The 17,936-nt window shown below is 44.0% G+C and overlaps 1 protein-coding gene across 2 annotated transcripts in view; it reads left to right on the top strand.

Moving 5' to 3' along the window:
• LOC135729598 (uncharacterized) overlaps positions 1-17,936 on the top strand; it is a 548,602-nt gene that overhangs the window by 114,381 nt on the left and 416,285 nt on the right. The window lies entirely within an intron of this gene.

Genomic DNA, 17,936 nt, shown 5'->3' with positions numbered 1-17,936 from the left:
GCAGGGGTGGGCATTCCTGGTCCTTGAGGGCCACTGTCCTGAAAAGTTTAGCTCCAACCCTAATCAAACACACCTCAGTGTCATTTCCAAGTCACACTGAAGTCTTTGATTGAGATTTTCAGGTGTGTTTGATTAGGGTTGGAGCTAAACTTTGCAGGACAGTGGCCTTCAAGGACCAGGAATGCCCACCCCTGCTGTAGAGTGTAAGCAGTGTTCCAATCCACGAAAGGAAATATTATTCTGTGTAGTTATTATTCTGATGTTATTCAGACTATCTGAGTTAGTCAATGAATAATATGTAATAATAATATGTAATAATATGTTTTGTACAAAATAAATGTATGAAATCGATGGTTTTTGTGTTTATTTGAATTTAACATCTTTTTAATTTTAATATATTGATATAGCCAGTAACATTACAGTGAACACTGTAATTCTACAGCAGACTACTGCTAAATAGCAGTGCATGAACTGTAACTTAATGGATAAATACATTTATTCTATGGGATAATGCTGCTATATCACAGTAATCTAAAATACATTACTTGTAATTTCACAGTTTAATAACGTAGTACTACAGGAACATACTGCTAAATCACAGTAATATGGAGGACTAACTACTGTAAGATCACGGTATGTAGCTGTCATTTCACAAGTATTTACTGTAACATACTGTGAAAGTACAGTAACTGCATGACAGTAATTTACTGTGAAGTTACATACTGTACCTTCCTGTGAAAGTAATGCAACTGGTTGCCAGTAATTTACTGTGAATTTAGTCAAATTTTTTACAGTGTACATATATGAAGAGTTTGGTTCCAAAACACAATAAATCCATTTTGACAATTTTAGTAAAAACCTGACAAGATGAAAACCACTATTTTCTGTTACAAACTTTCACATAGCATATTTAGGTTATAAATACATTAAAAAATTCAAATCCATAATTTGATTTTCAAAGATTTATAACGGATAATTTTTTTTTCAAAATGCTATAAATCTATTGAAACAATATATAAATGTGCATTCATTATATGAATTATACACTTTCACATTATACACTGATTAAACATTAATGGGATTAATCAAGACATTTACTTTGTCATAGAACACTGTCATTGCTGCGGTTATACTTGGGACGTCATCGCTGAACTTTTTTCACAGTGATCAACTGTAAAATGTTTTGGTCCTGCTCGATTTTCATTGGCTTCACGTAAAATAACGGAAAGTTTTTCATACGATCACCTGGGGTCAATGTGTTAGCATGAGAGAAGCTTGATGCTGTCGGAAGAACTAAAATAAACTATTAGATGTTGATGGCTTACGTTTCTTTCCCGTCACAGAAAACCACCACAGGTTTAGCAACGCCATCATAAGTATTATTTTGTTTTTGTTTGTTTGTTGATCACAAAGTACAAGATGAGGAAAACCAAGATTCTGTGTATTCAACGCGCCACCATTGTTGTTTACAATGGGTGGAATGGTGCGTTGTGATTTGTTGAGCAGATTTATTGCATTCTGCAGAGAAGGAGGAGTGGCGTTTTGGAGAAAAGATGACAGAATAACATGGCGGATATTGTATCTTGCATAAAATTAAGAATTTACTTTTAACTCTTTCACCGCCAGCATTTTTCATGATTTTCACAAAAGTTTAATGCCTTCCAGAAAATGCTTATTTTTAAATATATAAACATACAATATATGAAATAAAAGAACAGACCCTCTGCTTTCAAACAAAAAAATCAGTTTCATCCTACCTTCATGTGTTCTGTTTTTATCACCTCTCAAATATGTGTAGGTTTCATCAAAAACACCAAATTTTGAGCAAAAAGCTGAGATAATTCCATTTTTGTGAAGGACTTTTGATAGAGATGAGATGCAGAGCGATCTTTAAAATATACACGGACATACAGCTGTTTGCCCTAGGGCAATACTTCCGGTTTTTATAAGTTGCGGAAGAGCGCCACCTGGTGGATAATAGCAGATATCTCGTCAATGGCGGGGAAAAAGTTAAATACTGACCTGATACAAAGCTGATTTTGGCGGTAACTATTGTTTTTTTTTAATGCTGTTGGTCGCGTTTTGGAACCAAACTCTTAATATTATCAAGACCTTACATAATGATGTGTTTTGTTTTTATTACCTTAGAATGAGCACTTTTATCTACATATACCATTGGTCTTCGTACCTGTAAGTCGCTGTCATGTTTCTAAAGTAGCCCTAAAGGAATAAACTGTTTTACTAACAGTGTTGTGTGTAGTTACAAAGTAACGCGTTACAGTAACGTAACTACTTTTTTGGGTAAAAAGTAGTGTAACGCGTTACTACAAAAAATTTGGTAACGTAGTTCATTTTCCAATTCAGCGCAACAGTATATCACAGCCTTTTTACATTATTGCCTAAAAGTAATCAGCAACGACCACACACTTCAGTAGGTATAAAATTCCTGTATTTACAATTTAAGTTGTGTTGTCTCAGATTATAGTATCCAGTGGAGGGATGTGATTTGAATAAATCTGCTTAACAAAGTTTAATAAGAATAACTTTTTTAGCTTTTGGTTAGATTTGACAGCGACACTGCCATCTGCGTGCTTGCGCAATAGTCACAAGGTCCACACACATGACAGAGGCTTGTATCAGTCTGCAAAGAAATCATGGCAAGCAAGAAGCAGCTGACGATAATTTTTGAGGGATGGAGGCATCTTAATTTTAATCAATGTTTTATCAACCAATTGCCTGATTTGATAAATAAGAAATAAATTAAAGAATGATGATGAGGAGGAGGATGATGCAATGGCCTTTAGTGCAGACTCGGAGGTACTAACTTGAGTACATGAAATCGGGCTTAGAGTTAGAAGTTCTCAACCGTTTACCCAAGTGAAAGCTGTGTTCATGAAATACCATCCAGTGCACCAGTGGAAAGGCTGTTCAGCCTGGTAGGTCTTGTGCTTACCCCCAGAAGAAACAGACTTTCAGATAAATCTATTTTGAGACATATGCCTCATTTTGAGGTTACCATATTGTTCCTAAGGAACTTATTGATACTTTTTTATAATAAAGAGCACAAAAGAAATACCTGTTATGTCCTCCATAGTATAACTTTATTTAGGCCTACACATTTAGAAACAGATATTGGGTTCTGCCCAAAGTCAGGCAACATAAAAGTAACGTAAAAGTAACGAGTAACGTAAAAAGTTACTTTCCAAAGGCGGTAACTACAGTAAGTAAAGTAATGGATTACTTTTTTAAAAAGTAACGAGTAACGAGCAAACACTAATTTTTTAAAGTAACTTTCCCAACACCGTTTACTAAGCACGTTGTCTCAGACGACGACATGTTTGTCCTTTGGCAGCTACCATATGAGTTTTGAAATTTGTTGCAATTCACAGTCTCACTGCTAAAAAGTTCCAAATTGCACTTTTAAATCATTGGATTGTTTTAAAAATCATTCAAACCAAACCCTATTCAACAGTAAAATAATAAGTTTAAACAAGATGAGACTTTAATGTGACAAAGTGTATTAACAGACATAACTATTACAAATAATAATCATTGTTTAGCTCGTTAATGGGTGTAAATGTAAGGTAAAATATTTGCCTTTACAGTAACCTGTATATACTGAAACATGAATTCTCAGTGTACTAAACAAACAAATAAACAAACAACCTCCTCTTGTAATAGTCCGCCACCACTCTCATATTATTCCTGTCAAAGCTGTTTGTTTACAATCAACTCCCTTGTTTTCTTTTGCAGAACAAACTGCTGGATGACAGTCAGTGAGCTTCATAGCGATCCACAGAGACCACACTGCTCTTCATCACTGAAACCCTGAGCTCAGGGTTTTCAAGATCTATCCACTGCCTTCGACACAGTGATTCAAAGTTTCATACAAAACACCCACAAAATACCAACAGCACACTAACAGATTGTATTTTGTGGCTGGGCTAAATCCCAATGGTTATTTTGATTGACTGACTGCTACATATTGTCCTCAAGTCAACGCTTATCAGTCTGCTGAGAAAAGTTTTTGTGTTTATAAGAAAGAATAGCTACAAAAAGATCGTAGAAGATCTTATCTTAGAGGAAATTCAGGTTTTTTTGTACTGAATTGTGTGGTGTAAAGAAATGTTCTGTACATTTCTTAAGTTTAGTTTGCAACCCATTGTCATTTGGTGTCCATTTTTGCAGAATGCAATACACATTTGACCACAATTATTACCAGTTGCTTTACTAGACAATGGTCCTTGGAATGAATGAGACTTCATCGTTATTTATTGCATATTATAAATAAGATCCTGGTTTTTAAAGTAGCTTTACTTTATTAAAGCTATGACCTCTAAACCAAGCTACTGTATGCAGTATGCATAAATGATGATTACTTATTTTGCAGTGACATTCTGTTACTGTTTACATGTCAGGGAATATACCCTTAAACACTTATTGATTAAAAATAAACAGAAAACAGAAAAAAAAAATGGCATTATTTACTATGCTTTGGGTCAGGCCTGACAACATAATTAAAGTGTGAGTATATTGACAGTATATCACAGCCTTTTTACATTATTGCCTAAAAGTAATCAGCAACGACCACACACTTCAGTAGGTATAAAATTCCTGTATTTACAATTTAAGTTGTGTTGTCTCAGATTATAGTATCCAGTGGAGGGATGTGATTTGAATAAATCTGCTTAACAAAGTTTAATAAGAATAACTTTTTTAGCTGAACTTTTGTAGTACCTCAAACCAGCCACTAGAAGGCAGAAATGATCTTTTAACAGGGGCCTGTGGAACCTGTGTGTAAATATGTTTTATTGTGAAGTTTGTCTTCTTACTGTGAATATACAGTATGGATATTTGTCATTGCGATACTTGGAGAAAAACAGACACAACTAACTAAAAATCTAATTCTGACCGGCCGTATTCAGTCTCTCAACCTGATAGCTTATTAAAAATGATCATCCAATTTCATTCATATAGTAAGTACAGTAAAACAAAAGAAAAAATTACACATAAAATATTTAACATTTATATACATATATAAAAAAGTAAGCAAAGAAAGTTCTCACAGACATTACACTGGTGTAAACAGCTTTCACTAAATAATGACTGTTTATCCTTTAGTACTAATAAAAAGTATTGACCTTCTCCGCCTCTGAAATGACTTTCCTTTTCAGCTGATATCACAAGTCTCCACCCATCTTTTCTACACCCACTTTTATAACACCCACTTTTTTAGTAGTGAGAGAGAGTGCGGCTTTGTGTTTTTTTAATATGGTTGAAATTAATTCAAACTATTTCAAGCTACTCCGTCTACCTATTAAAATATTAAGATTAGACAAATAAAATATGAATTCTTATATTTCTATTTTATTAATAGCTCAGGCAAAATCATAATTGGCTCTTGTATGGGAGTGCAGTGCACCCCAAACATCGCTTATGGTAAGTTAAGAATACTATGTCTTAAGAACCAGTCTGACCAACTAGCAATTAGTTAGGGCCGATCAGTCTTATTTTCTGACTGTTAAGTCTCCTATTTTCCTTTTTGGAGACTTTTTGGAATAAGACTGTTTTGCTCTAGCGCTTAATATTTGACTTATGCTTGTCGTTGTTTATTATTTCTGGTCTCTGAATTAGGAACCAATGGTCTTGGGTAGATCATGACGATGGCAAATGCTAAACGCATGCCGAGATTAATGGCTCCATCAAACTCCAGACAGCAGTGACGTGGGAGGTATTTGCACACTGTTTGGGTTACAGTAATTCTCCGAGTCAGGCCCAGTCTAAAGGTTTCCTCTGGCTGGAGGAGTTATTGCGTTACTTTTTGCTGTACAGGTAAAGGAGAATAATAGGTTGGATGGTTGACAGATGACCTGCATTAGACACAACCTAGACTGCAGGGAGGTGCAGTGAGAAAATAAAAGTGAGAAAGTGTTCATGATCCATACTAGGGCTTTAACAAACCTTATTCGTCTAGCTGCGTTCATCGGACGTTAATGAATGGTGGAAAAGGACAGGAATGCAAATCGGGAGAGTGCGAGCCGTGTTTCATTTAGATAAATGACAAACATTGTGCTGGCACGGGCCCCGAGGCCATCTCTTACTCACACTGGCAATCAAGTACTCTTCAGATTTGTTGACATGGAAGGTTCTCATTAAAGTGACATCAGAGTCCACCATGATGACTCACTGGTCTGTTTGTGTGAGGAGAGATCTGTAATACCTGGAGACAGCTATCCATCAGCATTACTCTTCATCCTATTGGCCGTTGCTTGGTTGCCGCAGTACACAATTTGAGATCTGTTATTTTGCATGGGCACTTATTACAATTGCAGTTTTTTTTGCCAATTACCTGAGCTGTAATTTGGTTGCGATTGATCATGGAGGCACAGCAAACAATTAAAGGCCACACTGAGTGGCAGATGGCAGCACAAGAGCATAGTTTTAAGCTCTCCATTTTTAATCCTCCTTAAAAAGCATCTCAAGTTCAAACTTCAAGAAGCTGTTTGACGAAATAACGAAAGTACATTCCTGCAAATTTACAGCAAAGGTTAACTACACCGAATATGCTAAAATATAACATAGTTTTGAGTTATTTTGGATACTGGATTGGTTACTTCTGTATCTATCTGTCTGTCTGTCTGTCTACTTTGTCTGTTAACTGTATCTACGTATGTCTGTCTGTCTACAGTGTCCATCTGTCTGTCTGTGTGTGTGTCTGTCTTTCTATCTCTTTATCTGTCTACTATATATATGTCTGTATGTCTACTTTATCTATCTATCTGTCTGTCTGTCTGTCTGTCTGTCTGTCTACTCTGTCTGTCTGTCTGTCTACTCTGTCTGTCTAACCTGTTTATCAACTGTATCTACATGTATGTGTCTGTCTGTCTTCTCTTTCTGTCTGCTTGTCTGTCTACTATATCTGTCAGGACTCTGCCTTGAAGTCTTGTTATATTTGTATTTTGTCATGGTGGCAGAGTTCTGGCAGTCCCTGGCCTTGTGTGGAGGTTCATGCCTTGTTTTTGTGTTTGGCATGTGCCTCCGGTGTCTTGTCTTTGTCCCCACCCCCTCGTCCTCCTGCTTATTGTTAATTATTACTATTCCCATCACCTGTTCCCTCCTCGTTATCTTGTTTAATTTCTCTTATAAAATGTTCTCTTGTCCTTAGTTCTGTGCAGGTTCATTTTGTATTGTCTCTGTGATCCAGTATTGTGTAGTCCAGTAAAGAAGTCTAGTCTAGTTAACCTGTCTAGTTGTGAGTCTAGTTTAGTGTTTAGTCTTGTCAAGTTCATGTTTAATGTGTTTACCCCCTCGTGGGCTTTTGTTTCATCTTGTTTATAATTAAAATCCTCTGTTAAACCCCGACATCCTTTTGCACTTGGGTTCTCTCTCTGCTGTTCCTGACAGAATGAACCTGCCACAATTGAACCCAGCGATGGTGTCGGGGTCAGCTGCAGCACCTGTTTATGTTCTGCTGCCCGTCACGGTGCGCCCTGTCTCGGATTGGCTGACCAGGTGGATCCGTGTGCGGCTATTTGCCGATCTTTGGAGGGCCGCTGTGGAGTCCGATCCGGACCTTGAGGGGTTGGCTGCCTTGTCCGGTCCATTTCTCGGACTGGCCGCTGTTTGGTTCGCCTCTGCCTACGGGATTATCGAGCCCGCGCCGCCCAACAAGCCCGCGCAGTCCGCGCCGCCCAACGAGCCCGCGCAGTCCGCGCCGCCCAACGAGCCCGCGCAGTCCGCGCCGCCCGCGCATTCCGCGCCGCCGACAGAGTCCGGGCTGCCCACCCGTCCCGCGCATCCCGCGCGGTCGACCCAGCCTGCGCAGTTACAGTCTGCGCAGTACCAGCTGCGTCCTCACCCCAAACCCCCGTGGACTGTCCTGTCTTAGTATCTTGTGGACTTATGTGTGTTTGATAAGTTTTTTGTTTTGCACCTTTTGTTATTTTATAGTCTGATGTGTTCATAGTCTTGTCATGTTTATTATCTGTCATGTTTTCTTGTCTTGTGTGTTCCCTTTTTGGACGCCAGGTGGCGTCCTTTGAGGGAGGGCTACTGTCAGGACTCTGCCTTGAAGTCTTGTTATATTTGTATTTTGTCATGGTGGCAGAGTTCTGGCAGTCCCTGGCCTTGTGTGGAGGTTCATGCCTTGTTTTTGTGTTTGGCATGTGCCTCCAGTGTCTTGTCTTTGTCCCCGCCCCCTCGTCCTCCTGCTTATTGTTAATTATTACTATTCCCATCACCTGTTCCCTCCTCTTATCTTGTTTAGTTTCTCTTATAAAATGTTCTCTTGTCCTTAGTTCTGTGCAGGTTCATTTTGTATTGTCTCTGTGATCCAGTATTGTGTAGTCCAGTAAAGAAGTCTAGTCTAGTTAACCTGTCTAGTTGTGGTCTAGTTTAGTGTTTAGTCTTGTCAAGTTCATGTTTAATGTGTTTACCCCCTCGTGGGCTTTTGTTTCATCTTGTTTATAATAAAATCCTCTGTTAAACCCCGACATCCTTTTGCACTTGGGTTCTCTCTCTGCTGTTCCTGACAATATCCACCCATCTGTCTGTCCACTGTATCCATCTGTCTGCCTACTCTATCTGTATGTCTGTCTACTGTATCCTTCTGTCTGTCTGTCCACTGTATCCATCTGTCTGCCTACTCTATCTGTATGTATGTCTACTGTATCTGTCTGTCTTCTCTGTCTGTCTGTCTGTCTAATGCATCTGACTCCCTACTGTATCTGTCTGTCTTCTCTATCTGTCTGCCTGTCTGTCTACAGTATCCATCTGTATGTCTGTCTGTCTTTCTGTCTGTCAATTGTATCTGTCTGTCCATCGGACTCTCAACGTATAATAAGTGTATAACGTCTCGGTTACGTATGTAACCCTCGTTCCCTGAAGGAAGGGAACAGAGACGTCACGTCGTGACCGACGAATTGGGAACCGCTCCGCGGGTGACCTATCTACTTCGAGAACTATAAGAAACGCCAATGAACTTGGCATGCAGGTATTTGCATAATGCCGGCGCCGCCCCGCCAGGTGTGTATATAAGCCGCAGGTGCACAATACCAAATTAGCTATATTATTGCTGAGAAGCCGAGCAGCAGTGCCCGGCCTGAAAACAGCAATGGAACAGCAAACTGTGGCGACGGGACGTGACGTCTCCGTTCCCTTCCTTCAGGGAACGAGGGTTACATACGTAACCGAGACGTTCCCTTTCAGTCGGTCACTACGACGGCACGTCGTGACCGACGAATTGGGAATCCCTACCAAAACGCCACTGCAGCTGAACCCTTCCAGTGTCTGTAAAAGCCCTCCGCCCTCCACGTAAGGGGCGGAACCTAAGGCGAAATGCAGAAGGCCGGTCACTACCTGTTCCTTAACCCACGATAGTGAAGCAGCGAACTGGGGAAGCGTCTAAACTGAGCGGAGCTAGAACACTGCGGAAGCCATCCCCTAAGAAGGTTGAATGGATGACATAAAATATGAACAACCGATAGGTTGCTCATAAAAAGTCTCTGAACAAAACATAGTATGCAGAGAGATGCAGAGCAGGCTCTGCTAAGGAAAACGTGGAGGATTAGTACCCCACGGAGTATACACACAAATGAACCCCACGTAGGGGACAAATGTGGACGCCTAGCCTACACAGGTTTACAGAGAATACATCAGTGATAGGTTGACAGCGGATGCTCCGCAACACCAGCTATCAGGGCGGTGGAGGAGAGGCAAAAACAGTTTTTTAGACGTTTTTGCCCCGATGGCCTTCCATATTGGTGCAGATGTGCAGCACCAAAATAGAGGCTCCAAGCCGACACACGAGCCGACCCTCGGCATTCTTAACTAGTTAGTAGAAAGAACCCGAGTGGAAACCGGTTCGACACGAACACTATAGAATCTTGTGAACGTATTAGGTGTCGCCCAGCCTGCAGCTCTACAAATATCTGTTAGCGAGGAACCGCGAGCCAGTGCCCAAGATGATGCCACACTGCGTGTAGAGTGAGCACGTAAATTAAATGGACAAGGCACATTCTGCTTTTGATATGCAAGAGCTATAGTATCCACAATCCAATGGGACATCCTCTGCTTGGTGACAGCTTTTCCTTTCTGCTGACCACCGTAACAAACAAAGAGCTGATCTGAGGTCCTAAAACTTTGCGTCCTGTCTAAATACACACGTAGTGCACGAACAGGGCATAACAAAGCCATGGCTGGGTCTGCCTCCTCCAAAGGCAGCGCTTGGAGGTTCACCACTTGATCTCTGAAAGGAGTGGTGGGAACTTTGGGCACAAAGCCGGGCCGGGGTCTCAGTGTTACGCTGGATGCAGCCGGCCCGAACTGAAGGCACGATTCATCGACCGAAAATGCGTGAATATCCCCTATCCTCTTAACAGAAGCCAAAGCAAGGAGAGTTAATGTTTTCATAGTAAGAAATTTAACACTCACACTATGCAGAGGCTCAAATGGGGCTTCCTGGAGTGATTTCAGCACCAAGGACAGGTCCCAAGGAGGAATAGAGGGAGGACGCGAAGGATTCAGTCTTCGAGCGCCTCTGAGAAATCTAATGACCAGGTCGTGCTGACCCACTGTTCTACCATTTACGGGTGAATGGTGAGCTGATATCGCAGCGATATCGACCTTAATAGTGGATGGTGACAGCCTATTCTCCAAACGGCGCTGGAGATATAAAAGCACAACACTAATCGGGCATTCTCGGGGGTTTTCACTTTGGGAAGAACACCAGTCGACAAACAGGTTCCATTTAAGCGCGTAAGCCTGTCTCGTAGACGGCGCTCGCGCTGCAGCAATAGTGTTAGATACCTCTTGCGGTAAATCACTCAAATCCTCCGTGCCCCGTCCAGAGACCACACATGGAGGTTCCACAGGTCGGGGCGCGGGTGCCATAATGTGCCCTCTTGTTGAGAAAGAAGGTCCTTCCTCAGGGGAATCTTCCAAGGAGGGGCTGTCGCGAGGAGAGAGAGTTCTGGAAACCAACTCCTGGTTGTCCAATACGGTGCCACCAACAGCACGCTCTCCTCGTCCTCCCGGATTTTGCATAGGGTTTGCGCAATGAGGCTCACCGGAGGGAACGCGTATTTGCGCATGTTTCGCGGCCAGCTGTGTGCCAATGCATCCACGCCGAGCGAGTCGTCGGCTAGTGAATAGAACAGGCGACAATGGGTCGTCTCTGGGGAAGCAAACAGATCTATCTGCGCTTTGCCGAACGTCTCCAAATCTGCTGAACCGCAATGGGGTGGAGTCGCCATTCGCCGGGACGCGCAGCCCGAGAGAGCGCATCCGCCTCTACATTGAGCGTGCCCGGGATGTAAATGGCACGAAGAGACCTCAAATTCTTCTGACTCCAAGTGAGGAGATGACGGGCGAGATGCGACAGGTGACGCGAGCGTAAACCGCCTTGACGATTGATGTACGCCACGGTCGCAGTGTTGTCTGTGCGAACTAATACATCTTTGCCCTGTAACTCGTTGCTGAAACGGACGAGCGCAAGATATACAGCCCACATTTCTCGGCAATTTATGTGCCAATGCAGCTGGGGTGCCGTCCAGACCCCCGAAGCCGCAAGCCCATCGTACGTGGCCCCCCACCCCGTGTCCGAAGCATCTGTGCATACTATTGCATGCCTGGAGACCTGTCTCAGAGGCACACCGGCTGGGAGAAACGCACGGTCTGACCACGGAGTGAGAGTGCGACGACACGCAGGTGTAATGATAACACGGTGAATGCCGCGCAGCCACGCTCTCCTCGGGACTCGATCGTGAAGCCAATGCTGAAGCGGTCGCATATGGAGCAGTCCGAGCGGAGTTACAGCTGCGGCTGCTGCCATATGCCCCAAAAGCTTCTGAAATTGTTTCAGCGGGACCGCGCTCTTGCTCTTGAATGTATTCAGGCAAGTCAGAATCGACTGTACACGCGCTTCTGTTAGACGAGCTGTCAAATCGATCGAGTCCAGTTCCATACCGAGAAAAGAGATTCTCTGCACGGGGCAAAGCTTGCTCTTTTCCCAGTTGACCCGAAGACCCAAACGAGCGAGGTGTTTTAAAGTTAAATCTCTGTGATCGCACAGCGTCTGACGTGTTTGAGCTATTATTAGCCAATCGTCCAGATACGCGAGAATGCGCACACCTCTCTCTCTCAGGGGTTTTAAAGCCCCCTCCACTACTTTGGTGAATTCACGGGGCGACAGAGAGAGCCCGAAAGGGAGGACTTTGTACTGGTATGCTCGCCCCTCGAACGCAAAGCGGAGAAACGGCCTGTGCCGGGGGAGAATCGATACATGAAAGTACGCGTCCTTCAGGTCGATAGATGCGAACCAATCGTTTGGACGAATGCATGGAAATATGCGTTTGGGCGTCAGCATTTTGAACGGCATTCTGTGAAGTGCACGGTTCAGCGAACGCAGGTCCAGGATCGGTCGCAAGCCGCCGCTTTTCTTGGGTACAATAAAGTAAGGGCTGTAAAACCCCGACCTCATCTCGGCTGGAGGGACCGGCTGGATTGCGTCTTTCGCCAATAAGACAGCGATCTCCGCACGGAGGACGTGCGCATCGGCAGCTCTCACCGTAGTGAAACGAACGCCGGAGAATTTGGGGGGACGGCGGGCAAATTGGATCGCGTAGCCGAGACGAATCGTGCGTAAAAGCCAACGCGACGGGCTGGGAAGCTGTTCCCACGCCCCCAGACACCGTGCGAGAGGAACTAAAGGCACGATCGGTGTACCCGCGGCGGGCGCAACGGAGGTGATCGCCGGTGTGTGCGTATTGGCCGCACCGACAGCAGTGTTGTGCATGATAACACTCACCTGAGTCCGCTGCTGGGTGGGTGAGTAAGGGAGGCTCTGCTGAAGACACCTCACGCCACTCGATGCACCCTCTGGCGAAGGGGGAGGAAGACGATGGGTTATGAGCCCGTGATGGTCTTCTCTCCCCTGAGAAGTCAGAGAGCGCGATGGGGTTATGAGCCCGTGCGTTGCTCTCGAACTCCTCTGATGAGTCGGAGAACGAGGGGGGGTTATGAGCCCGCTCGTGTCTCCGACGCTCATCTGAAGACCTAGAGATGGAAGTGGAATTCGCTCTTTTTGTGGAATTGTGGGTGCCGACTGAAAAGTCGGCGGAACAGAAAAATGAAACAAAAGATTCCCCAACCGGCCCTCCTCCGGTGGGGGGAGTGGTGCCTTCACCATCTCCCGAAGAGCGATCCCCTCCATCTCTAGGTCGCCCGTCTCAGGGCCGCTTCGATCTCCTCTTTCCACCCTTCGGAGCGGGCGGGGCGGGCTGCTGGCGACCGGTTCCTCGCTTCTTAGAAGAGCCCCGGGGAGGAACGGAGGCGGCCGCCGCAGGACGCCCTCGGCGAGGAGCAGGCTGAGGCGCCGACGTGGACGGGGCAGGCGCAGGACGCTTCCGACGCGGCATGATTTGAGCTATGGCCTCAGTCTGCTTCTTGGCCGCGGAGAATTGCTGGGCAAACTCCTCGACCGTCTCGCCGAACAGGCCGGTCTGGGAAACCGGAGCATTCAGGAGCCGGGTTTTATCAGCATCCTTCATGTCCGCCAGACACAGCCAGAGATGGCGTTCCTGGACTACCAGGGTAGGCATCGCACGCCCGACGGCGCGTGCGGTGACCTTGGTCGCACGAAGCGCCAGATCAGTGGCCGCACGCAGTTCAGAGAACTCCGCCGAGTCGTGACCTCCCGCGTGCAGGTCCCTCAGAGCCTTAGCCTGATGAACTTGCAGCAATGCCATGGCATGCAGGGCTGAAGCTGCCTCCCCACAAGCTTTGTAAGCAGCACCGGTCAGCGCCGAAGACTGCTTACAAGCCCGTGAGGGGAGAGTAGGCTGGTCCCGCCAGAAGGAAGCGACACCGGCCGGACACAACTGTATCGCGACCGGCCGCTCCACTGACGGGATACCAGTATACCCCCTGGCATCTCCACCCTCGAGAGAGGTGAGGGGTGAAGGCTGAAACGGCCGGTTCCGGGCGGAAAACGGGGTTTTCCACGACCGCGTCAGCTCTTCATGCACCTCGGGGAAGAAGGGCACCGGGGGCGAGGACTGAGAAGCCCTGGCACCCCCGAAGTACCAATCATCGAGGCGGGACGGTTCAGGTGGGGGAGGTTCAGTCCACTCCAAGCCGACCGCCTCCGCCGCCCGAGCGAGCATGGCTGCCATCTCGGGGTCGAACGCAGGACCCGCAACCCGACCCGAAGGCGGGAGCGGATCTGGATCGACGTCCGAGGCTGACAACCCCCCCTCCGACGTTACGGTGGACATCGCGTCCGGTGGAGGCTCGACAGAGCGCGAGGACACCGTAGAACACGGGCCGCTTGTCTCCATCGGGACCTCCGCTGGCAACGGATCAGGGCGTTGGGAGCTGCTGGACGAACCAGCAGACCGACCCAGCACCGTTATACGGAGGTCATCCTTCGCAAGTTTGGTAGCTGCGCCCTTAGCAGCACCAGACTTGGAAGGCGGGCGCCGTTCCCGGAGAAACGACACCCGTCTCCGCAAATCCGCCATAGTCATGCCCTCACAAGTGGAGCATGAACTATCACGCAACGCTGCCTCTGCGTGCTGGAGCCCCAGACACGAAACACAGCGCTCGTGGCCATCCCGGGGAGCGATGAACACACCGCATCCAGAAACGGAGCACGGGCGGAATGCCATCTTTAAAAAGACGCACCCGACCGTGACACGAATGAGTGACTGTCTTTAAAAAGACACAAAGCTCAAACGTGCTGCTCTTTTAGGGAAATCACTCTTTTGTGCGAGCTGGTGAAACACACAGGGAGAGGCAAACGCACTCACTCAACTCAAGTCCTAAAAAAAGAGACAGAGAGAGAGAGAGAGAAAGGGTGGAGAAAACACTGCGAGCCTCCGCTGAGGTGTCTTTGCCCAACCAACTTCAGCAAGCTGAGATCTTTTTCCTCCAAGAACAGGGATCTAGGAAGATCAGTATACGCTTCTCGAGAGCAGATGTCTGCCGGCTTCGAAGCAAAAAGCTAATTTGGTATTGTGCACCTGCGGCTTATATACGCACCTGGCGGGGCGGCGCCGGCATTATGCAAATACCTGCATGCCAAGTTCATTGGCGTTTCTTATAGTTCTCGAAGTAGATAGGTCACCCGCGGAGCGGTTCCCAATTCGTCGGTCACGACGTGACGTCGTAGTGACCGACTGAAAGGGAACTATAGTATGCGACCATTAAAAAAACATAATTTAACAACGTCTCTATTTTTTATATTTTTTCAGTTTAGAAGAGTAAACTCATCAAACTATGAAGTAACACAACTATAACTATGTTTAAACAGTTCAAAACTATGTTATGTTTTAACATCTTTGATACAGCCAGTCTATGCATTTGCATTTTATCAAGCAGCATCTTCAGGTGTCATCCTGAGATAAAGTTTCCACTTATGCTGGGTTCTTATTAGCTGCTTTTCATTTCATAAACAGTTTTATTTAAATAAAATGTCAAAATAATATTTTTGTCTACAAAATAATTTCAAACTTCAGATCAAAGGATCATGGGAAAGTTTCAGTGAATAAACTGTAAGCTTTTAAACAGTAATGTGTGTGTGTGTGTGTGTGTGTGTGTGCGCGTGTGTGCGCGTGTGCGTGCGCGCGCGGTGTGTGTGTGTGTGTGTGTGTGTGTGTGTGTGTGTGTGTGTGTGTGTGTGTGTGTGTGTGTGTGTGTGTCTGTGTGTGTGTGTGTGTGCGTGTGCGTGTGTGTGCGTGTGTGTGTGTGTGTGTGTTTGAGTGTGTGTGAGTGTGCGTGTTTATATATATAAATTATATATATAATCAGGCACGTGCACAGATAGGGCTCAACCTGTGCAGAACACATGCCCTTTTTGTCCTTACACTCCGAAGTGCCCTTTTTTGGAGGTGTTTTATTATTATTATTTTATATATATAAATTAATGCTATTGTTAAACATTTACCTCTGTCTGTGTGTTTTACAAATATATTTATCAAGTAAAATTATTAAAAAACTAAATATTTTTGGATCCGCTCAAACTGTCTGTCAAACATCTTAACTCCGCCCCCTGAGTGCAGCGAGCTGAAGTTCCACAGCAGTCAGAGGCAGCTGAACGTCTTGCAACGGTAAATAAGTATCTTGTTGTTTGAGTACAATGCTGTCTCATTACGAAAGAAACACTAGTATGTATATAACGGCGCATGTTTTATAAATTTGAGCAGAGCCGAATTATCCATAGACGGGATTGGTCGAGTGGGCAATCAGGGGGCACTAAGAGCTCCAAACTGCGACCAAATTGAGTTTCTGACAAAGCGCGAGCAGTTTTTAAACAAGTGTTCACCCATATGAAGGGCACCCGTGACAACAATACGGAATGCACGGTCGGGTTTTTACCGCTTTTTTTGCATGACGCGTCTCAATCGTTAAAATCGTTAAAATGTCTAGCCTACATTAACACCAAAAACATATCAGATTAGAAAGGTCTTAGACATCAGATGCCCAGTTGGGAAAACTGGATAGAGACGAAAAACGTGTAAAGGATACAAGTATGTACATTATATTGCCTGTCACTCATTATAGTATGCAATCTGGATATAATTTATTGTATATGCATGTATCTTATGCATTGAATTAGTCAAGGGAGTTGTATGATTGTTGTATGATTATTTGGTTCATAACTTTTTATTCTGAAATCAACTGCATAGAGTTAAGTCTACTTAGTATTTAGTATATTTATTAGTAATGCAGTTATTTGCACCTTCAAAAGACCAAGGTTCCTGGTCCTCAGCACAGTTTTTGCCAGGTAGGCAGAGATACATGTTGAATATGCTAATGGTATGGCTATAGTATAGTATAATCTCCTATTTTGATCTTTAATCTCCTATTTCCCCTCTTCTCAATCACATATCAATCACACAAACATGTTAACCAAATAATAAAAATGAGCTTATAAAACAAACAGAATACCTTTTTTTTCTTCAAACATATTTTAATGTAACTTTATGTAAGCAGAGGAAAAAATTAAAATGTATATATTCTACAATTAAGTAAGAGCGAGTTCACAAGAGCACTTCACAAACACATGACTACAAATAGGCCTAATACAGACAAACACCCAGGATGTAAATTGTTAAAGCCAACTTAAAAGGGCAGATATCGTTTGCACTGTATAATGCCAAGCTATCATAAAATGTCATTTTTCATTCATTAATAGTGATTTTTTTCAATCATTAATAGCGAATAAATATAAAGCTATTAAGATGATTATTAAGTGATATTTATTTGGAGGGGGTGCCCTTTTTCAGTTTCAGCACGTGCCCCTCAAAAGGTCTGTGCACGGCCCTGTATATAATATATATATATATATATATATATATATATATATATATATATATATATATATATATATATATATATATATATATATATATATATATATATATATATATATTAAACAATGCTCATGTATCATGCACCCCCACTTAGATCTAACAAGGCTTCTCACATCTATTGGTACACTTCATTGATTCTTTATGTCTCTTCTTTACCAGGATCAATTAGTTCCAGATCGTTTTCTGATTGCCTGGCATTTGATTTATTGAAGTGTCATTTAAGTGATGGCTAACTGTCTCAGAGCCCCCCTCCCCTCCAATAAACCCTTATTGGACCAAGTCCTAACTACCCACTACCTATCCAATCACAATCACCATGGAAACAGCAGGTGCATGAGGAAAAGCTGCTTGTGACCTGGCTGAATAGCAGACTTACCACCATATCCTGATAGCTTGTGATTTTGCTTTCTGTCAAACAAAACATAATCTTTTTATTAATTTTCTTTTTTTGTGCTAATCTAAACATCTAACAAAGTGGATTTCAGTGCAGATGATATATATATAAAATATGCCACGTGTCAGAATCTTTCCTCGCCCTGTAAATTGGAATTCAAGGTGAATAAA

This window comes from Paramisgurnus dabryanus, chromosome 24, assembly GCF_030506205.2.
Source record: "Paramisgurnus dabryanus chromosome 24, PD_genome_1.1, whole genome shotgun sequence".
Lineage (NCBI taxonomy): Eukaryota > Metazoa > Chordata > Actinopteri > Cypriniformes > Cobitidae > Paramisgurnus > Paramisgurnus dabryanus.
This window is presented reverse-complemented; position numbering and strand designations above follow the sequence as displayed.